Here is a 23,594-nt window from a genome sequence, read left to right as displayed (position 1 = left end):
GGTAGCTTGGACTGTCGTTGCAGGCTACGCGGTTCTTTATATTTTTGAGTTTATTGTAATGTCAGACACTTGTTATGCATTGGTGTTTGAATTCTCCTTTGGTACTTTCTCTGTTGCATTTTGGGCCTTGTGGATTTATGCAATAACACTGCTTGAGCTTGACTTGGAATAGAGGTTTTAGGGTTGGAGGAAGAGATCTGCAATGGGCTTTTGGGAAGTATCATAAAAGAAGCTAGAGACAAGACCTAGTTAGAGGGGAGGCTGCCTTTACCATCATGTTTCTGTTCTTCTCCTGCCCTGATTCTGTGCTCTGGAGGTCCGGAGACCTGGAGACCTGCCTCAGGATATCCTGTCCTGGCTGGGAATGAATCCAGGGAGTGTGGTAGTCTAATTTTGGGATCTGTTTCCTCATCTGCAGAGACTGGGCATACTTGTCTTTTAAGTTATTTGCAGTCTGTAATTGATTTGGCTCAGCTGGCCCTAAGATACAGTATTCCTTGTGTAAAGTCAGAGAAATCAGAGCCAAAGATGATTACAGCTGGAAGGGCCTTTGGAGGTGCCTAGCCCTTATCTTTATTCTCTAGGCTAGAAAACCGTGGCCCAGAGAAGTTGAGTGATTTCGTTTTCTCCTGCTATCAACACTAGGACAAATACTCTCAGATTCCAGGCAAGTGTGAAACGGTGGCCCTTGGCCGGGAGCCTGCAGGCCACTGTCTTGCTAATTTGCTCAGGCTTTCAAAGCTTTCAGCCCTTTGGCTGTTGAGCTGGGATTTAGGGCCAGAGGTTCCTCATTCCTGGTCTACCGTTAGCTTCCCTGCACCTGACGGCTGTCCTCTTATGTTCTTCTCTCTCATTTTCTTACTGGATTCCCTCTCTCCGGTGGTGTGTTCTCCTTCTACAGAGGGTATTTCAGATATTTATTCAGTAGTTCAGCCATTTTACAAAGTCAAGGGAGAAGGGGGTATCGGTGGAGCGGACACAGTGGTACTGCCTTGCCGAAGGCATCCTCGTTGCGTGTTTACGGAGGCCTACTGTTGACCAGCGCTGTCATTTGCACTCAGGCCTCTGCTCACAGGTCAGCACGCCCTTTGCATGTGGCCAGTGAGGTCCCCCTGAAAGCCTGAGCAAATTAGCAAGATGGGGGCCTGCGGGCTCCTGGCCCAGGGTCACCGTTTCACACTTGCCTGGAATCTGAGAGTAATAGATAACATCTTCAAAAGACTGTATTTGTCCTGGTGTTGAATTCTTACTCACTGACACCTTATTTATTGGGTAGTTCAACGGGAGAAATTCTTGCCTTACACGTGTCCATGGTTTTAGTCCATTTTCAGTGCTTCACCGATGCTCACCTCTGTACTCATATGTATTAAATGATTGAATTTGAATTGGTGCCAGTAGCTATGCCCCACTTTGACACAGATCCAGAAGCTTAGCCAGGGTCCACAAGTCTGTCCTTTGTGTATAGGCGGGAAATTGCTCTGTGTGGATGATAACGGAGGAGCTGCTTCAACTGCTGGAGACATCGCCCTGTGACCTCAGCAGGGCAGTCCTTGTCCTCCCCTTCTGTGCTCACGTCAGCTGCTGCCAGGAGCCTCGTTTTGGTTTTGTGGTCCTGCACCTTCCCTCGTTAACACGGCTGTGTTACTCACCTGTGGATGGTCACGGTCGCCTATGAAACCGGGCAGTGATTACATACATTCTCGTTGTAGCCGTTCTGGTTATTAGGAATCCAGCTGTCCGAAAAGCTGTATCCTTCCTAACGACCTGTATTTTATTTGCTTGTCACCTTTGCATCCTAGCGCAGGTCCGTGGGAACACTGCTCTTTTCGTCTGACAGTTCAGGCCCACTGGGCTCTAGAAAATTGACTGATGTGTTGGAGTTAGTTCCTGGTCGTTTCTGGAGTGGTGACGGGTTTAGATTTTTGCCTTTTGAAAACCTACTAGACCTGAAACTTACTGGTGTTTCGGCGAGTCCTTTTGTCTGTGGCAGTTCATCTTTAGAGAAGTAAATTAATTTTAGGTGATCTTTTTCTCCTTCTTTTTTGACTGGCTATCTAAAACATATATTTGAATCAAACTTTTAAAACACAGATAACTCTCAGAAAACTCTTCATGGAAAGATTTTTTTGTCTTCCTTTGTGTGTCTGATACACAGATAACTGTTAACAGTATTCAATTTCCATTATTCACATTTCTGTAGTGATAAGGATCAAGTATCTGCAGGCATTTCTTTGTCCCAGGAAAAGCAGATTTTTTCAAGGAAATGATGAGATGATATATAATAGAACATACATAAATACTTTTGCTAGCTGTGCAGTTAGTTAGGAAGTATTGATGTTTTGACATTGCGTGGCCGTTGGTTACTGCAGATGGAATTGTGGAAAGGAATTTACATAACCTGTTAAGAGTCCAAGCATTGTTGCACTGGATTAGGTACTCAAGTTAGTTTACAGAATTTTGATTATTTTTGGTTGCCTTAGTATGAGATTGGCTTTCTGATTATATGCTTCAATTTGGATCTAATGACTTTTCCCTGTCATTATAAATGGAATCAGTGGAGACAGGTCAATGACAAGGTTGATTAGAAACCAGTGCTTACAGAAGCTAATAATCTGCAGTCTTCATTTACATACACGCTTCTGCTGTTGCTTCCAGCCAAGGCTGGTGTAGTATGGCACAAGAATTGTGGAGTCGTTATTGATCATATATTTCCAACAAGTGTGATGAGGTGGAGCTGGCTTAAGTTGAAATGTTTAGTGGAAAACATTGGTTCATTAAAAGTAACAGTGGATCTACAGCTCTTTTTTGAGAAGGAATTGCTGTTATGTTTGCTGTCTACACTGAGGCGTGGCATGAAGCCTTTCTCCTGTCTCTTTTATACCTTGCTGGATCTGTGTTTCCGGACACTTTTCCTTTTGAAAGTTGAGATCCTGTTCAGAGGCTGACAGCCTCGTCCCTAGAAGAAAGGGGGCATAAATATGCCAAATGCAAAACCACAATGATTTCCTTGATTGCAGGGACCTTGGGGCCAGCTTGCGGTAAGAACTTGCCTTTAGAAGATCCTTTGGTTCCCATCAGTGTCTCCCTCTCCTCAAAGGGATGGCAGCCCGATGGACAGTGGGCACATGACCCTGACATCGACAGACTCCCACGGAGGTAAGCTGCTCTGTCAGCGTTGCCCAGACAGACATGCACTTTCCTCATCAGCCCGAACCTGCCTCCATCCACACCTGTGCACATGTGGATGGAGTACTGGAGGCTGTTTCTCTTGCTTCCAGCCAAGGCTAGGGGATCATCGACCTCAGGTGAAAAATAGCCTTTCCTCTGCTGGGCTGAGAAATGAGTGGAGAGAAAGCAAGCTCTAGCGGCTTCCTCCTGGTTGAGGACGGAGTTCCCCTGAGATAGTGCTGTTTAGATAGTCACGGGCGACTCCACAGCTTTGTTTCTGCCCCTCACCACACAATAGGCTTCGTTCTCACCATGAACCACTGTCGTCATTTGGGGACAAGTTGAAAGAGTCTATTTCCCTTCTTGCATTAAAGGAGAAACTGTCAGCGGGGTTGCTGTTAACCACTGTGGCGGTCACCCCGACCTGAGTCTGGTGCTAGTGTTTCAGAGGCGAAGCTCAGACTTTTCTAGAAGGTATTATGCCAGATCCCGACCCAGGGAAGGAAATCTGCACTTTCCCAGAAAAAAGCTACAGACTGGAAAATGGATTGCAACCTTGGACAGGCTTGACTGTTGGTGACAGAAACTCTGCTTCCTCCTGCTCTGTTATCTTGTTATTAAAGGGATGGATGTATCAGAGCAAGTGTGTGTGTTGTTTTAAAGATTTTCTGTCTTCAGTTAAGTTAGGCTGCAGGGTTGAGAGAAGAGAAATTTTCATTTGTGTGCTTGGGAAAATCTGCTAGGAATGAACTTTCACTTTTACTGTTTAAAAGTAAACATATCTTTGGAAGCTAAGGAATGGCTGCTGGGATAAGTCGATTTTAACCCAAATGTGATCTTTCGTTCTCGATAGACTTCACATCTCCCTTTGGGACAGTAATGAGGAGAGTGAGTGTGTTCGGCCATCGCAGGTGTAGGAGGTGGAGGCACATTTGGCGTGGGTGGCTTCTGTAGGCAGATGCAGGACTGTGCGGGGCAGCTGCAGTGTTTGTGGCTGGTTGCTGTGGTCAGCAGGAGTCGCGGCATGTTTTTGGGGGCAGTCACATCTCTGTGAACATTTCCTTTATGACAGTGCAGTTTTAAAAAAGGAAACATCTTCAATGTTAACCTTTTTTTCTGTCTCTCATTCGTACCCTTTAAGATTATCTTTGTGACTTCTAAGGATATTTTAAGCTCACAGTCACACTTGGAAGCAGTGCCCTTGTAAGGCTCTGCCTAGTGTGGCTGTATTAGGAAGGTCATTCCTGGTTCTTACGTGTGCTTCTTCTTTCCACATCTCCCATTGGCGTGCTGACTTTCCAAGGGGAACGTGAAGCTGTCCGGAGTCCTCGCTCTTGCCCTTTATTTCAGGGACTGTGTGAACGAGCAGCAGCCACTTTAATGTGAGGCAGCCGTATAAGCAATGAACTTTCACTTGCTGCCAGGAGGTCATAAACTCAAGGTTACCAAATGAATTCTAGCTTCAGCTCTTGGTTTAGTAATGTACCAAATTTGGTATTACTTTTTTTTTTTTTGGGTTTAATCAGGTTTCTGCCCTCATTTTCTATTTGGGAAATTAAAACTGGTCTGTTGGCATGGCTGGTGACAAAGCAGCAGGCACAGTCTTAGTCTCTGAGTTTCTGCTGCCGTCTTTGAGTGCGTGTAAGTGTTGGGTAACACTTAACCCCACTGAATGTGCCACAGGTGTGCGGAGTTCTTCATCTTTAACTTGTTTTTTTAAAAAACACTCTCTTGGTAAATTGGGATCTCCTATTTAAAACTGTATTTGTTTGGCAGTTGGATTTATGCCTGAAACCCCTAGAGCACATTTAACTGGTTGGTGGTCAGTTTTAATATACTGGAAAAAAAAAAACACACATGGAAAGTATTTCTAATATATTCCGTATAGGATGTATGAGCCCTTAATTACCTGAAAATCTGAAGTGTCTTTCCTCACAGGTAGTAGTCCTTTCCTCACAGGTAGTAGTCCTTTCCTCACAGGTAGTAGTCCTTTCCTCACAGGTAGTAGTCCTTTCCTCACAGGTAGTAGTCCTTTCCTCACAGGTAGTAGTCCTCTCAGGTGTTTCCTTTTTAAAATTGTAAATATAATTTCACATATCCAAAGAAATTAGGATTCCCAGTGCCATCTTCTCCTTCCAGTAGCATATTTTGTATCTTAGCTTTCTGTTGTTATAACAGAAAGACTGGGTACTTACCATAGACTGGGAGATTTATAGAGAAATGTATTTTTCACAGTTCTGGAGGCTGGAAAGTCCAAGAGCATGGTGCTGGTATCTGGCGAGGTCCTTCTTGCTGTGTGATGATGTGGCGGGAAGAGCAAGCAAGCTCGTGCGAAAGAGAAAGGCACCAGGGACAGGACTTGCTGTATAACGACCCACTCTCACGATAACAAACCTGTTCCTGAAGTCACCACGTTAATACATTCATCAGGGCTCCATCCTTATGACTCAAGTACCTCTTATAAGGCCCCACCTCCTAACACTGTGGCATTGGAGATTAAGTTTCTAACCCATGAGTTTTGGGGGACACATTCAAACCATAGCATTATGACCGTGGAAGTAATTTTGTGTCCAAAGGTCTTTGTTCCTACTTGATCCTAAGACCCTGTTTCTAGGGCTTTAAGACCTAGAGTAAGGTGTCAGTCTTTTCCTCCTGCCCCATCTTTTATCAACTCATTGATTCCTATGTTTACTGGACCCAGCTGCTCTGCTTCGGGCCAGGAACGCTGATAGGAACATAGCAGATGTGGCCCTGCACCCAGAACTTCTTTGGTGTGGTGAGGGAGAGAGACAGATAACCAGGCAGTTGCCACACTGAGTAAGTGCTTGGATGATCAGGGCAGAGTTGTGCTTTGGGAACAGAGGAGAGGGAACCATTCAGGACAAGAGGCCCCAGGAGGCCAGGGTTGGGGCAGAGTAAGACGGGGCAATAGCTTCTTGGATCAGTTTTTAGAGTTTTCTGCTGGCTTAGGGTTGGAGAGCTGGGGCAGCAGCTTAAAGAGAGGACCCTCCATTGGCATAGGGGACTCTGCAAGAACACCCGCAGCAGCACCCTGGGACAGAGGGCGAGGAGTTGGGGGAAATTTAAGGAGATACTAGGAAAATTTCTTGATAAAGGCACCAAACTGATAGAGCAACAGGGGAAAGCCAAATGGGGACCTTGGGCCATGTTGGAGAGCAGACAGGTTTAGGGGAGCTGCTTACTGCGCTTATCTCACCATAGAGATGATACATGAGGATTGGCCAATGTCAGATAACTGACTTTGTTTTTTAAAATTTCTTAATTAATTTTTTTACTTAAACGTTTTTATTTTTAATTTTTGTGGGTACATAGTAGGTATATATATTTATGGGGTGCATGAGCTGTTTTGATACAGATAACTTATTTTGAATTGTATTCTGCCAATTGATTCTATCATGTACCTAATTTTTGTAGTTTATTATTCAGATAAGGCGGTTTTCTGCTCCTAAACTGGGGGGGACATCAGAATTTTCACTGAAAAATTCATGTTCTAAAAGTTTGACAGAGGTAGGTTGCAGCCTCCTCAGTTCCTGGGGTTCTCTACTGGAGTCTCTCTCAACTGCCCCAGCCCTCCTGGCCCCCGCCCCACCCCTGGCTGGCCAAGGAAGAGGAGGATTGGGCCGTGCACAGTGCCTGCCCGGAGCACACCACAGCTCTGTGAGGAGGGAGCGTGCAGGTTCAGGGAGGCTCCCCTCCTGGGGTTGCGCCACTCCACAGGCCACTCCTGTGACTCCACAGTGAGTAGTCTGTGCAAGTGAACCCGACTTCAGTTCCTGAAAACTGAGCTGTTTTTAGTCACTTTGCTTAATTAGAGACTAAAGAGTTTGAAACCACACATAAGAGGTGTGAATAATGTGATATAAATATTGTTGGAACCCTCTGTTGTGGTTTCCCTTTTTTCCCCCCTTATATTCTCATTTCAGAGTTGTAAACAGTAACTTGAATGTGTGTTGGTAAGTGTGACATGGACATGCATGTTTTACTCATCGGATGTAGTAAGAAAAGATGTGGCTACTTAAGAAAATGGAGAAAGTCTAGGTGTGTCATTAAAAAATGTGAGCATCCCAGTGTTCTCCCGGGTCTCTGGAATCATGAAATTTGCCACGAACATCACTTACACTGTGTTTTATTAAGTTGGGCCTACCCAACGCTTGTCTGTGTGCTAAATCTAATTATTGTCATAGTTGGGCTTGTGGATGGGTTGGGGGAGGATGGGGGAAGGAATGGGCGAGGTGTGGGAGGAGGCACAACAGAAGGGTCTCAGACTGACTGGTGAGCCGATGGTCACGGGAGTGGTGGGGGGCGGGGGTGGGAAGGTTTGAACTAAGGATATGTTTCCGTAGGAGTCCCATTCTTTGAGATGTTAGTAGGTGCCACCTGGTCTCATGAGTTTGGATGTATCAGGTTTAGCAGGTTTCTGTTACAGTATTCTCAGAGCTTTTGGGACTCTCTGAGGGAGGTTTAATATGCAGCATTTCCTGACAGTATTTAATTGTGGGACACCCTTCCCCTTTCTGAATGATAAATTTCAATTCCATGTCAAGACCGTGGCAGAGCTTTCTTTTAAATAGCTTCTCCAGCCAACACACTTGGGAAGATGAGGCCTTAGGAAACATGGTTAAGAACCTAAGTCCAGAGATGCTAAGTGTAGTCAGTAATAGCTTTCTGTGGGCCTCCTGCTCATTTCCTGTGGTTGAAATGCATTTCTTAAAATGTTTCTTTTTAAAACTAGATGAAGTGACAAAGGACCATGAAGCATTAAATAAAAGGCAGTTCCTGAAATAGCATATTAATGTTTTAAACAGTTTTGTTTTCCAGTAAATAGCTTTCTGAGTGATGCAGTGGGATTTGAGAGAAAAGAAGCTGTAAGGTATTTGTGAATGTCCTGTTCCTTAGGAAACACAAAGTAACATTAGCACACACATCACAGGAGCTGAACCCTGCAGTAGGTTAAAATCTTCAGCGAGAGATTGAGGGGATTAAAGGGTTCTGATTAACACTGTGTTAGCCTGAAATCTTTTTGTCTCAATTTTTCATGTTCTCTGCCTCAGGTGGGTGTGGCTCACGCTCCTGCATTTAGTCCTTTCAGTTAAGAAGTCAGTCACTGTTGGGAGTGTGGAATGCAGCTGTGGGCAGGCTACGTGACCTCTGCCCTCAGCTTTGGGCAGCAAGACCTTGTCTTTCCTGATCAGGGCTTCCAGTGCTTCCGCTGGCCCTTCCTTACCTTGGTTACTGAGCAGTGCTGCCTACTTACTCTTGGCATACTCTTCTAGTCCAAGCCTGGGTTTCCAGTCTCTGTACCTGGCCTGCCCCCTCTCCATCTCAGATCCACACAGGGAAGCGATGACCCACCCCACGCCACCCCTGAAATGCCCCATGGAAACATCACTTTCCACCTGCCCCAGCAGTGAGTTCTTTTAGCTGATGAGCCAGGACTCAGTGAATCAGAAGTTACCTTTTCCAAGGGATTGATGAGAGGGTGCTTCCTTCCATAGACAATACTCCAAGCGGGAACACACCAGGAGGGTGTGAAAATGCAGATGCCGCATCCCCACCCGACTGACCCGATTTAAATTCCCAAGGTGCAGGATTCCCTCTGCTGTGCGTCTGAGAAACATGTTCATGCCTTGCGAGGGTGAATGTGTGGAGAACATTAGGCTCTTATTTGAAGCTGTTTTTGTTTTTGTTTTGGGATAGAGTCTGTCTCTGTCATGCAGGCTGGAGTGCAGTGGTGCAATCTTGGCTCCCTGCAACCTCTGCCTCCTGGATTCAAGTGATTCTCCTGCCTCAGCCTCGTGAGTAGCTGGGATTGCACTACTATGCTGGCTAATTTTTGTATTTTTAGTAAAGACAGGGATTCGCCATGTTGGCCAGGCTGGTCTCGAGCGCCTGACCTCAAGTGATCCACCTGCTTCGGCCTCCCAAAGTGCTGGGATTACAGGCATAAGCCACTGTGCCTGCCTGAAGCTGTTTTCAAAGGAACTGTGTTGAAGGTCCTCATGGAATCATGAATGATTTCTTGGAGACAGAAAATCTGGAGACAGAGTTACCAGATTTTCCCTAGTGACCGTCTGGGATCCCTCAGCCTGGCTCGGTCCTGCTTTCCCTTCCCTTTCTGTCCCACTGGCTCCTGCTGTGTCTCCCATGGGTCTGCAGACAGGAGGACATGGGCAGGTAATGCCTCCTGGATTCTTGTACAGGGTGTACAGTGGGGAGATGGCATGGGAGGAGGGACAAAGAACCCATTCTCGCATGTCCATCTAACCTGACAGCCAGGTATTCACTTCCAGGCCTTGGGTAGCCACGTCCAGCCCCAGAGGTCCTTACACACCACTCTTCCACTTACAGAGAAGACTCAACAGAATTTAGGGGCTCATCCCAAGTTACAGGATCCCATTCTTTCCCAACCAATGCCCTCATTTTACCAGCAGACACCCGATGAGGCTGGGAGGTCAACTTGTAACTTGTCATTCAACCAATCACAGGATGAGGTCCTGGGTTTGCTTTTCAGCAATCTCAGCCCATTGACTGCAGGAGGAGAGATTTTCCTTCAGGCCACACCTAGCTGCTCTTAGATGATTTGATGCAGTGCTTGAGCTGAGCGTTTGAATTCCTTAGTTCATCCTAGTCTTTCACCACTTTGTCCAGTGACATTAGGAGCAACCAACCAACATCATATTCTCAGTTTTTCAAAGATGTTGGAAGGGATCATACACAGAGTTAACTTAGACCCTTCTTATAAGTCTTTAGAGTATCCGGTGCAAACGTCTATCATATCTCTATCAACAGTTCAAACCGTAGACCATCAGTGCTCACCTAACTGCACACAATATCATTAGCATCTTAAGATCTAATCAGATGAGGGAGTCAATTCCAGAAACTCCAAAACCAATTCAGAAAAAGTGTCCATAAGACTTTGTTCCTCTAGAACCACTCTTGGTACCAAAATATGTATAGTGGGGGTGGGGGCTTGGGACTCCCTGAAGTGAGTTGGTGGCTCAGTTGCTGAGTGCAGCCGGCCCCACTTGGTCATTCTTGATGAACTGAAGGATAGATTCCTTTAGAGAGTCAGTGTCACAGTTCACAGCTTCTGTCCCCAGGATGCTGTGCCCTGTTGTTTTTCCATTGCTGTGCCAGTTTTCTGTACACATCCTGGTATCCACCCAGCTTGCACCAGGGATGGGAGGAAGATGCCGCCTTCTCTTCTTCTATCTAAATGAGAGACAAGCCAACGGGCAAGTCTTACAGTCAGGATGTGGGTGGTTCACGGAATTTGTGTTAGTGGCTGGAGCTGCCCTCCTGAGCTTTGCCAGCAGGGCCCAGGTCTCCTGAGCCACCTCTGTTTTGGGAGCTCTTGAATTCCTCAAAGACCATGACAGGTCATTTGAGGTAAGCAGTGTGAGATTGGGACAAGAGGTTCTGACCTCTCTTTCATGGTGTCCTGGTTTTCACTGGGGCATCACCACTGCGTCTGTGACATGGAAGGTAGAATAAGGGAACAGAAACATGGGTGTCTTACTCTTCTTGATCTGGCAGGCAGGGAAAAAGAAATGTGCATTATGACTTTTGTTCATAGTCTGCCTGGAGTTTGTGGTGAGAGACTGTAAACCAGTCCTAAAATACATGGTTAATCCCACCTTCGTAAGTGCTGTGGAGAAAACCGGGGCACAAGGAGGCTTGGGTGGGGCTTCTGGAGCCCTCAGTGGAGGGGTCAGGGAGCAGCTCACAGGGAGGGTGGCTTTGAGGCAGACGCTAGAGGAAGGCAGTGCGGAAGCATGACTGTGCTGTGGGCGGGGAGGTGGCCAGAGCAGAGGCGTGCTGAGGAGTGGGCCTGACAGCCAAGGGGTTGCCTGTACCTGGGACTGCTTGGCACCTGGCCTCTGCCAGAATCGGAAATGGGTTTCTTGCTCCTAGAAATACTGGTCCCAACACTGCCCTACTCCAATCTCAGCATGTTAAAACTCGGAGGGGGAGAGTAGAATGTGTACCCGCAGATGACGTGGTTTGTGCATGTCACTGTTTTGTGACTTCTCTGTGTTGTTTTCTTAGGTTTTTGGCTGGTGATTTTAAACAAAATTGATTTAAGGTTACTTCCAAATGACTGTCCTGTTTCTGTGCCGCTTCTGTCTGTTTTCACCATTTGTTGGCTCCGATTAATCAACTCTGCCCTCTAAAGGAATGGGTTCTGGGTTTGTGATTCTCTTTAAGTGGCGCAAATATAATAAGCAGAGTCTGCAAAGTTTTATAAACAGGGTCACGTGCGTGGCTCCTTTTAGTGGCAGTTTCCCCAGAGGTTTGTAAGTTGGATTTTTATTGCATTGAAGAGGGGCACAGTGTTCTCTGAGAACAGCCAAATCGTTGATCTCGTGTGGGGACACACCCAGAGGAGCCCTTCCTGAGGACATGGAGGGTTTTTATCTGGTGGCCGTTGAGTTACTCTGGTCATTGGTTTCTGGTTGCGCAGCCACAGCCCACCAAGGCCCAGCGACGCTGGGGACTTCTCTCTCCTTGCCCTCCTTTGATGTGGTAGGGCAGTCGTAGTTGACTTATTTTTTCCATGAGAATTCCCTTCCTCTGAGCAATAAACAAAATCTTTATCCTTGTGACTTGAGTTAGGATTGTGGCAATTCTCCCTTCCACTTTTGCTGCCCTCGCCAAGGGTTGGAAATCAGATTGTTTATTCCAAACACGAGGATTCTCTGGTTCTTACAAGCATGCTTGCCGCCTCTTGACAGACACAGTCCTCACTTCCCTACATCGGTGTCTGCTCGTCTGCTTAAATCATCCCACCTATGGGCTCCCAGCAGGGAACCTGGAGACCTTCGTCCCCTCCCGCATGAGTGCAGGGTAGCCATGCATCAAGGCTTCCTTTGCCATTTGGAAGTCATTGGCTGCCTCTCTGATCAGTCTGGCACAGCTGCAACTTCTGGGAGAGGGAGAAGCACATCTGTTTTCTCTGAGAAAAATCTTTAGTATGCAAGTATCTGTCCTTGAGCTTTTGTGGAATGTTGAAATGGTTCATGGAGCCCGTGGTATCAGACTGTAATGCGACCATGGGTAAAGGCAAAGCTATTTGCTTTTGGGTGAACTAAACACATCAGCAAGGACGAAACAAATCAGCAAGGAAATCTTGCTGTGAAATCACAAGGGAGTACATTTCATTTCGCAATCAATTATGGGGAAAAAATTGTAGGCTCAGTGCCGAAGATAATATAAAAGATCTGCTTTGAAATGTTTCCGAGGACAGGGACTATGATCCCTTTCTCTCTGCTGAGCACACTGTCCTAGTGTAACTGAAAAAAGCCCCCGAAGATATTTGGCAGCTTCATTTTATGTTTTTTTCCTGCCCAGAAAGTTGAATGGAATTAAAATTCCAATTAGGCTAAATATTTTACTTCTCCAAAAAGAAATTCAGCCCTGTTTCTGGCTAATGTTACCTATAATTTAAAATAAGTATTAATGGCATTTTTAGTTCTTTTTGTCTCAATATGCACATTCTGCAAATTTAAACCTCTGTCTGGAGTATCCAAACACATCTGATATATTCCAATAAGATAATTATGCCATATCCTTTCTTTTCTAAAACTTCCATATTCCTGAGTAAATTTCTGCAATGTGGTATGATACCAGAGATCACAAATGTTAATTAGATTGTGGAATAAAGGACTGCAGGTAAGTAATTAAAGAGAAGACTTATTTCCAGGGAGGCAAATCAGTTCTCGTTCCGCAGTTCTTGTAGCGCAGCATGATTTCCAGGCATGTGAGTAAATAAAGACACCTGCTTCAAAATAAGGAAAGTGGGCTGCGGGAACCTGGCCCCTTTCTTGAATCCTGTCTGGTAGTAACAAGTTGTCGTGGTTGTTGCTGACATGGGGCCTGGTTTGCTGGGTGCTAGACGGAGCTGGGAGGCTGTTTCTTGGAGCCCGTTGTCCTGCCACCGGGTTTTATGTGCTGCCACAGGGGCGTCCTCACCGAGGCATTGGTGGTGGTTCCTTCCGTGCTGGATGCAGTGAGGAGCAGCTGTCTCTGCACCCCTCCGTGGGTCGCAGACCCTTCTCCTGGGCGTTTAGCCAGGTGTTTGTGCCCCAGGGTGCCTCAGTGCGGGTGCCCTTGGATTTGCCTGTCTGACCCTAGTGCAGTGTGACTGTTTCAGTAGCTCTCGGCTAACACACTTATTATAAATCAAGAACACATTGATTTACATAACCGACAGTTCCTTCTGGAATAGAATTGTGGAGGAAATAAAAATGAAGTAGCAAAAGGTAGGAGGGAAGAGAGCCAGAGGATTCCAACACTAGAAAAAAATCCCTCAGGACAATCAAGCATTGGACAGCCACAGTGAACAGTCCCTTCTTTTGGAAGCTGTTTAGCTTCCAAATATATGGAAATATATGAATTTGTCACCCATGCATTTGAAATACAGCATTTGGTGTTTGTGAACCTACTCATTCCATAATTTGTCCTTATAATACTGTTAGAGGCACTTCTTAATTTTGCAGAATACCATTAAGTCTTTATTCTTTCTCAGACATACTCACTTTCTGACTTGGTCTTGTTTGGTCTCTTAGGGCTGGGTCTTGAAATAATTAATGCTAAGTCATAAAAAAATCACTTTTTTGTTTTTTATTGATATTTGTAACGTGTTACGTATTGACCATTAAGATTGCCACCTGGCAGAAGAACAATATTGTAATTATTAGAAATATTTCATTTTTGCAGAAAGGACACATTACTAGCTTCATAGCAAGATTATGGCATGGAACTTACCTGACTTAGCAGTTGGTAATCATTGGCTGTGATGTTTGCTCTTTAATGAAGATGGATGGGGAGAAAAGAAAAATCTCTCTCTTGCCTCCCAGGGTACTTTTTCCTGCTTCTCTTTGTTGCTTCTTTTCTTTTCCCTCAGATTTAGGTTATTTGTAGTTGTATTTCCCTGATTGCTTTGTAAGCATCCTTAAGTTTAAGCAGAATGTTTTTATTCCTGTTAGTATCTGCTAGAATTTAAGCACAGAAACTTTCCATTAGCACATTTATTGTGTCACATTTGTGTTTATGGAAGAGGAACATCTCTGTACGTATTGTGTGCGGACGCACGCACGCAGCCCTTTCCAAAAGAGATGGTCTGTGACATAAATCCCAAGAAGAATGTTTTAGGGAATGCCCAGTGTTCTTTCCAGTTTATTAAAGGGGATCAGAACAGGAGTTCTTAAATCTGGCATGATGGAATGAGGCATGCAAATCTTTCAAATTACAGGCAATTGTTTTCATAACTTGATGTACTTTTTGGACAGTCAGATTAGAGTTCATTAGCTTCTAAAAGGAAATCAGTTAAAAATTACATGTTAAGAACAGTCAAAATATTTTTCTTACTGGAATCCTTTATAAATTAATAGTCTGTTAATTTTTTTTTTCTTGTGATTCTTATTTAGGCTTCTGATGCAATGTCAGGAAATCTGGATTTGAGTCCCAATTTCTCTCCTTCCTTGCCGTGTGACCAGGCATCTTAATCTGTAAAATGGGAGAAGGCTGATTACCTAAGGGGACAGGATGATTGGGAGAATCCAGTGGAGTTCTCTTCATGAGGATACTTAGTACAGTATGGGTTGCTGCCATATGGTACTAATATAAGATGGTGGTATGGATCCTCCCTTCTTGACCAGGGAGAAGCAGACGGAAATTCTGGGGCTGTTTTCTTCCTAAGGAAGCCTGTGGCCACCCCTCGTGAAGGAGAATGTGGCTCTCCTGCTTTCCCAGCTCAAGCCTCTTGAAAACCCTGCATCCTGCCCACCTGGGGGATGGGCTGTGCTGAACGAATCCTGAGGATTGCTAGAGGTGGGCCAGTGGTATTTGAGAAAAAAAAGCTGAAAAAGACTTAAATCCCCGGAGACTCTCATACGTCACATACTCATTTCCAAAAGCACCTTTTTTTCCTCCCCTAGAAATGGCCCTCTTTGGGCCAGCCCCTCTCACTAGACTACAGCTCCCTGTTGCAGAAAGGGCTTCGCTCTTCACACATAGAACTGCACCCTCCCTCTTCCTAGGAGTTCTCATCCTTCCTTAATACGAACCTCTTCCTCCTCCTCTCTCTTTGATTTTGGTATTATGTTGTGATGCCCTTAAAAAATACTGTGCCCTGAAGGAGTTGCTAAAATTACCAGTTCCTTCACGTTTTGGAATTACTCAAGGACAAAACCATTTGAGCCTCTTGCGATCTGTTGATTTGTTTACACACACACGCACACACACGACACACACACGACACACACACACACTTTAAAGGAGGTGAGCTGATCTGTTTCTTCACCCACCCTTTTCTGCCTATAGTTGTTATTCTTTCTTGAGTAAATTTTATTAATAGATGATTGAAATTGTCTTATTCTGTATAAATTTACTACTGTAAAATTTTGCCATGTATTGCATTAAAATTTTTTTCCTGTCTAAAGATTTTCTCCTTTTATTGCTCTATTGCAAATGGATGTGTTACCTATTTTTTTCCTTGGTGATAGTAATTGGAGGTTATCTATTTTAAAAATGATTGGATTCATTTCTCATCCCAGTATTTTTGATTATGCATGTATCTTTATTCTCTTCTTTGCTTTCCTCCTTAGACTTTTGGATTGAACACTCAGTATTTTTTTTTTTTTTTGGCTTAGTGATGAATGTATGTAATGCTGTGGGTTTTCTCGAAATAAATCTTTGGCTGGATTGTACATCTTTTGGCGTGGCAGTGTTTCCAGTATTATTTGTAGCTAACTTGTAGTGATGGTTTTGACTTTTCTCTTTGATGTGAGGATGTGATCCAGTAATTTTCAGTTGCTTCGTTTTGTTCCTCTGTGTTATTTCAGGTTTTATTTTGCACCCCTCTGTTTAAGTTGATGTCGATGTTACAGTGGCCTTTCTCCTAGTTACTGTTTGTTGCCAGCACAAGATAAACGTTCCTTGCTTTTGCTGCCTTTGGGGCCCGCTGGAAGAGGGAAGCCTGGGGTCTCCCTTCCCTCTCCTAATCAGCAGTGATCTCCCCTACCCCATGCTCATCCCTAAAAATAGTGACTAAGCCACCTGTTGGGAACTTGGACATTAGTTTAGGGTCAGCAGAGAAGGCGGTGCTCACAGGGAGATGAGAAGGGGTGCAGGTCCGGCATGCTCCTGCTGCATTCTTTAAAGGGGCCAGCTCTACCCCAGCTCATGGGAACGTGGTGAGGACTGGTGGCATGATGTACACCAGGCACCCAGCACAATGCCTGGTGTCTGAAAGGGAAGAACAACGAGTGCTTCCCTCTCCACCCTAGCCGGGCAGCTCCCCGGCTTTCCGTGCTGGGCTGGTCCCCGTACATCTTTGCAGCTCTCCCTCGTTTTCTCCAGAGAACACTTCTCATTCTCCATCCAGCCTCTTCACTGCGGGAAGCCTCCTCAGGTAGTAGTGACATGACTTGCTACAGAAACTCCATGTTAATGTAGGCTGCCTTCCCTATGGGAGTGGGTTGGAGACGTTAAGCTGTTGTATGCCTAAGTTGGACATGTTTGTTTGCGAACACCAGGGAGGATGAGGCCTTCCTTCCACATTCTCTAATCCTGGTTTTCTCCAACACCGGAAGCCGTCACTGCTGGCTGGTTCTTTTCTAATAATGATCACTTGGGAGAACGGAAGGCCAGAGCCTTTACCCCGCATTGATTGCGTGGAAGCTTTGACCCTGGACGTTAGTCCAACTCAGCGTTGTATGTCGTGCCCCACCCCTTTAATTGTGTTGCTGAGATAATGTAAGAGTTCAAAATGCAGTTTGGAACTAGGGTAGTGCATGGGAAGAGTGACCCACAGGACGTAATGTTCTCCTGTGACTATAGGGTCCTCTTATTAAATAAAGATAATAAGTGATAGGGCTGGACTTTATTTACCTAGAGTGGCTTGCATATGACCAGTGTGCCCTTTGAGTTAAAAATTTGGCAATAGTTCACTTGTCAGGAAGGAAAAACTCTTTCTCTTAGGTTCGGCATTTGGGGCCTGCAGATTAAACTGATAAAAGACATATTAATGGTAGAAAAAGGTTTATATCTATGCACACGGGAGCCAACAAAGGAAGCAGCTGGCTTGGTGAATATCCCACCAGAATGTTTCCTCAATGTCACAGAAATGTAGGCACCCATCTCCACTCCCTCCCCTGCCTACCAGCTGTTGCTGTTTGTCCTGGCAGAGCTGGCTGTCTTGGGTATTTGTTGTTGTAGGCAGTGGCTGGTCATTTGTTCTATTAGCAGAAGTTTCGGTGACTTCCCATTGCTTATTAAATGAACTTTGAACCCCGTCAGCTGGCTTCAAGGGTGTCCCTCTCATTCCCAGCTGCCCTCAGCGAGCAGGATTTTTCCTCACCTTCTGCTGGTCTTCTCCACCTGAGCCTGTGAGAAACACACCCCCTGCCCCAGGCTGGCAGGTCATAGCCCTTCAGGGAACAGCTTAGGTGCTGCCACCCTCCCGGAGGTCAGACGGACCTTCCTGAGCAACCAGGCCTTCCCTGTCTCTTTTGTGGCATCTGCCGCTGGCGGCCTGATGCTAATTATTTGCCCACTTTTCTGTTATTAGAAGTTCCTGGAAGCCAGAGCCAGGGTGTTACTCACTCTGCGTTCCCCCCTCAGCCACCTTGGGTACCTAGTAGGTACGTTATGTGTTGGATGAATCAGTCGAGAAGTCCTAGCATCTGTGAGCCTGAGGAACAACCAGATAAGCTTTTCGAGCCCAGGAATGGTTCGTGCACTTTGAAGATGGTCAGGGGCTGCTCTGAAGGTAAATTGGGCAGCAGGCTTGGATTTCTCCCGGGTTCGCAAGCCTGCAGTTCAGACAGAGGACGCTGTAGAGTTAACACAGTAACAGTGGTTAAAGTTGATGAGTCTTGCTGTGTACACAGCCTCACTTTATCGCCACTGAAGCACCTCTGAGGAGCATGCACATGAGTCCCGTGGGCAGGTGGGAAGTGGAGGCTCGTAGGCAAGGCCTTGTTGTAGTTGCCGTCAGAGCTGGCCTGGGCGGAGGCAGGATGCAAACCAGGCCTTGAGGTTTTGAAGCCACATGTGTCATCTGCGCAGAAAGGTACCTTTTACAAAAACTCACACTCTTAAGGAAGTCTGGACCCCGCGTGATTTTAATAAAGCCCGCTGCACTGTTTATACCTCTTGGTCTCAGCCTTTGGTTACAGCTGGTGAAGTGTGGAGGCTGCCGAGGGCATTGCAAGTGCAGAGCAGAGCTGCAGCTTTGAATTCCTGTTTTAAAATCTTCATTGTTAGCTGTGTGGCATCTGCCCTTTGTTGTTTGTCTTTTTTTTTTTTTTTAACCTTGGTGGGTTCGTGTGACCTCTGCCAAGCTCCTGCGAGAGTTGTTAATGTGGGGGCCCTGGTTCCGGTCAACGACTCCGGGTTCTTAGGAAGTGCTTCCAAATACTTTGGGGCAAGTTGGCCTGGAAGTGCTATGGTTATTGATACTATGTCTGTATTAAATTAATTTCTGCAAGCAAAACCTACCAGAAGCAAAAGCTAGTGTTTGCAGCTCCTATTACAGAAGGCGAATTTTCCCAATATGTTAAAAACTCCTGCTTTTTAAAAAAAGGTCGGTAACCCAATAGAAAAATGGACAAAGGATATACCCAGCTCACAGGAAAGAAAATATGCATGACTCTTCAATATATAAAGATGGCCAGCCTTACAATAGGAGAAAGATAAATAAAACTCCCCCGAAGCATCATTTGTGTATGAATGAATAACTGGCTTTAGTTTGCTGGGGCTGCCAGAACAAAGTACCGCAGACTGGGAGGCTTCGACAGGAATTCATTTGCTAACAAACCTGGAAAGGTGTTGGCAGGGTGGGTTTCTTGTGAGGCTTCTCCCCTTGGCTTGTGGATGACCGTCTTCTCCCTGTATGCTCACGTGGTCTTCCCCTGTGTGTGTGTGTGTGTGTGTGTGTGTGTGTGTGTGTGTGTGTGTTTCTTCGTCTCTTTTTATGACACCAGCCATATTGGATCAGGGCCCACCTTAATGAGCTCATTGCAACTCAGTCACCTCTTTAAAAGAGTCACATTCTGCAGTATTGGGAATTGGGACTCCAACATGTGAATCATGGGTGTGTGGGAGAGGGAAGCACAATTCAGCCCATAACAACGACAAAAAAAAAAAAAAAACTTGATGACACCGTGGCATGGTAAAGGGGGAAATTAGCACTCTCAGACACTGCTGAGGCCATATGTGGGACAGCCTCTTTGGAGGGTCACGTGTCAGTATCTGTTAAAAATTCAGATGGAATCCCTTCACCCAGCAGGTCTACTTCTAGGACCTACCAAAATTGACAAGTATGCAGCTCATCCTTGACACCTGGCCATCAGAGCAAAAAATGGAAACAGTGTGAGCTCAATAAGGCATGGACTAATTATGGTTAAAAAATGAAGTCCTTTACTGATATGGACTGCTCTTTAAGAAACTTTAGATAAAAAGCAAGATAGACAACAGTGTGTGTAGAATGCTGCTGTTTGGGTAAAAGGGGGGTAAGATTTTGTAGGTATTTGCTTATATGTGCATAACTTTTTCTCTGAGGTTACATTAGATGCTGTGATGACTTGCTGGGGCAGGGGAGGGTTGGTTTGCTGGGTAATGGGAGCCCAGGGTGGGAGGGAGACTTCTCACTCTATATACTTATTTTGACTCCTGAATTTATTAATTAAATGAATATTTTTATTTCCCTGATGAGAAAATTGTATCATGAGGTCATTCATAACATAGGTTATTTGAGGTCATTTAAAAAACATGACATTATTTCGATTAAAGTCATGGTTGTGTTGAGAATCCTGCTGGTTTATTTTTCTTGGGGAATGCGTGCTTCAGAAGTCATGGTTTGGAAGGTTTTTTGAGGACAGTGGTTCCACATCTGCAGGACAGAGCTTGGTCCTTCCCGGAGAACAGGCTGCCACTCAGAAGCTCCTGCCTGGAGGCCTCTGGTGCAGAATATGTGAATCATTGTACCAGGCTTCATTTTGCTCAGAAACTACTTAGAATTATTCATTGGGCCCTTTTGGTTTTATCAGGTTCTTCAGAGGCATTTCTGGGTGATGATGTTGATAAAGCTGATGGCACTTTGCATCTGTTGAGCACCATGAACTTTGCCAAGTGCTTTCCTACTCATGATCTCATTTAATTGTCACTGGGAACTGTGAGGTTGGAAGCACAGATCTGATTCCCATCTTGTTGTGGATGAAGAATTTAGAGGGTTTAAATGACTTGCCTGATGTCTCCTGGTGAATGCTGATCTTCCTGCTGCCGGAGTTTCAGTGTATAAGCCAAGCTGAGGAAGAATGGCTGAACAGTGCTTCTGGCCCAGGAACCATGTCATACTTGTCAGCGTCCATTGTGGGTGTAGTGCAGGGGTTTTCAGTTGGGTGATTTTGCCCTTGGGGGACACTGACGATGTTTGGAGACATTTTCAGTTATCAGAACCTGGGGTGTGTCACCGGCATCTAGTGGGCAGAGCTAGAGGTGCTGCTAAACACCCTGCAGTGCATGGGGAGGCCTGCAACAGACCTGAGCAGCCCCAAAAATCATTGCTGGGGTGGAGGACCCCTGGTGTGGCTGAAAACGAGAGCCTTGCCTGCAGCCCCCAAAGCCTGTCTCTTGCTTTCTCAAGCTTATCCGTGTGTTCGCCTTTGAACGTTTCTTCCTTCGGATTGTTGGTGGTAGAAACGATTCTTTGAGATCTCGACGGAGGCACATTTCAGGGCCCTCTCCTGGCGCCCGTGTTGACTGTCTGTTGTCCTGCCTTGCCAGTGCAGTGCTGCAGGGGCGTGGTGTGAGTGCGGCCCACATTATGGGCACCAGAAGACTGAGACCCAGCCTTTACTCTGTCCCCTTTTTCTTTCTTTACTTTTTTTTTTAAATTCTAGAATACATATGCAGAACGTGCAGGTTTGTTACGTAGGTATACATGTGCCGTGGTGGTTTGCTGCACCCATCAGCCTGTCATCTACATTAGGTATTTCTCCTAATGCTATCCCTCCCCTAGCTCCCCACCCCCTGACAGGCCCCAGTGTGTGATGTTCCCCTCCCTGTGTCCATGTGTTCCTGTCCCCGCCCCTCCTCCACTTCCTCCCATTTCCATGGGAAGGAGGGGAAAGCTGCCATCCTTCGTGGTTGGCGTTGCGTGTTGGGGTCCTCCTCTGTTAGTGGCTGGTGCATGCCGCGCACAGGAAGAGAGCCCCAGGGATGCCAGGCAGGGGTGCAGCTGCTGCCTGTGTCTAGCGGGCTCCATGCAGTCCCCTGGGCCAACCTTCAGTGGCTGGAATGGTTGCACACCTGGAACTGCCTTTGCAAAATGATGACTGAGACAGTGAAAGAGATCGAACTTAATTGACTCCATCTTGCTTCTAACCTGCAAGCTGTCCTTGTTCCTTCCTGGGGATAGGCTGACCTAACTTTGGGAGAAACTTAGTTTATAGTTTAAACAAAGACGGTAGCAGCCCTTTGCCAAAGCAGACTGCCTTCTTGCCTCGGTACCAGACTGCTTTTGTAGGACTAACATTAGCCACAAGATTGGAAATTATGGTTTAGGAGTCATGCAGCTGGGGGCTACAAGATTCTGACCCACTCTAAACTGCTCCAAAGATCAGTTCCTGAGATATTTTGCAGGCCCTGCACTTGATGGATCAGCTGGTCCCACTCAGATCAATAAACTGGTTCATCTGATCTTGTGGCCCCGCCACCCCCACCCCGCCCAGGAACTGACTGAGCGCAAGAAGACGGCTCTGGCTCCCTGTGATTCCGTCTCTGATCAGTCAGCACTTCTTGCTCACTGGCTTCGCCTCACCCCCCAAATTATCCTTAAAAACTCTGCTCCTCGAATGCTGGGGGAGACTGATTTCTGTAATAATAAAACTCCAGTCTCCCGCACAGCCAGCTCTGCGTGAATTACTCTTTCTCAATTGCAGTTCCCCTGTCTTGATGAATCGCCTCTGTCTAGGCAGCGGGCAAGGTGAACCCATTGGGTGGTGACGCACCCAATGAGGTTGAAAAGCAGGTTCCACCCAGAGTGGAGCTTTTCCTGACTCCTGGTTGTTGGTGCTGGTGTGTGAGTCACAGGCCCAGCCCAGTGTTTGAGACGCAGTGACCTCAATAAGACTTGAGCTGGTTTCCTGAGTGCCCTCTGGTAAGCCATTTGTCTGGCTAGCCTTGCCACCCAGCGCGTCTGCTACCAGGAATGAGCTGGAGGGAAACGGGAAGGCTGTGTTTTTTTCTCCATCTTCCTCTCCAGGAAGGAGGTGGCCTTGGTCCTGAGGCGGGGTTTGCTCTGGGTGGAGAGCTTCTGGATGTTCTGTTGTTGCTTGCACGTCCTGGGAAGGATCAGGGCGACACAGAAAACTTGGTTGAGGTGTCCTGCTAGATCTCCTTGAAAGGAGAAGGTAGCCAGGTGAAGGTTATTGTGTTTGCTTGGCAGGTAGTGACATTGGTGGTCAGACTGAGAGCAGCAGCGACCTGAGGAGGGCAGAGGTTTGGAGTGCAGCTGGACAAGGAGGTGGTCACTTGTGCCTCGCTGCTCCAGGAAGCTGCCTGGTGACCCTCAGTTCCCTAAGTCAGCAAAAGATTGTTTCCCAGGGTGTCATATTGCACAGCTGGCTGCATTGGGAGAAGAGGCGGGGAGATTACCTCCTTGCTGGGAGCAGACTTAATGCCCAGAAAATAGAAGGGATGGGAGCCAGTGAAACCAGTTTAACAGCAGCTGTTAAAAAGGGAGTGGGAGTAGAAATGTCAAAGTTCCCAGGTCTCTTAGAGAAAAGCCATTTAGATTTCCCATGCCATCTAGAAAGATACTGGTGTTTTCCTGGAAGAGCTTACTGTGGCATGCCCATTCCCCGGGAGCAAGGATTGTAGTAGCCTGCAGGTGAGTGTGTGTGTGAGGTGAAGGTGTGCTGAAGGACACTCTTGATGATGGAAGCTTCCCTGAAATCAGAGCCTGGGATCACCAAGCCTCCTCAAGGCAGGTGCCCATGACTGGGTGGTTATTGAATGAGAAACACGCCTGTCCCTCTGAGTTGGGTGTCAGACACATCATTTGAGGCTTCCGCGCTTGTCCAGTCAAGACTGAAGTTGTCTTTATTATCTTAGTAGTCAAGGGCTTTTAAAAGCTTGAAAAGCATTCAACATACATTAAACCCTGGGCTGTTTATTTGGACTCTCATCGAATCAACTCCAGATGGCAGGATTTAGTTTGAATGTTGAGAGGAATGCATTTTATAAACGCAGTGCATCTTGCCATTAGCGCCTCCCAGAGTCAACATGAGTTACCCTTCCTTGGTCACAGGGTCCACAGTTAACATTTGCTGGACTCCAGCACACCAGCACTGTCCCTGGGCACTTGAGTTTGCTGTTAAGTGGAAAATGCAGAGAAA

At 46.2% G+C, this 23,594-nt stretch overlaps 1 protein-coding gene and 1 long non-coding RNA gene across 6 annotated transcripts in view; both read left to right on the top strand.

The window, feature by feature from the left end:
• Window positions 1-23,594, top strand: part of STK24 (serine/threonine kinase 24) — a 129,454-nt gene that overhangs the window by 72,843 nt on the left and 33,017 nt on the right. The window lies entirely within an intron of this gene.
• Window positions 1,188-23,584, top strand: LOC135968137 (uncharacterized). The gene is made up of 2 exons (XR_010582646.2): window positions 1,188-5,106; window positions 5,212-23,584. It is a non-coding gene; the product is annotated as an uncharacterized lncRNA (long non-coding RNA).

The sequence above is a fragment of the Macaca fascicularis genome, chromosome 17 (genome assembly GCF_037993035.2).
Source record: "Macaca fascicularis isolate 582-1 chromosome 17, T2T-MFA8v1.1".
In the NCBI taxonomy this organism is placed as follows: Eukaryota; Metazoa; Chordata; class Mammalia; order Primates; family Cercopithecidae; genus Macaca; species Macaca fascicularis.
This window is presented reverse-complemented; position numbering and strand designations above follow the sequence as displayed.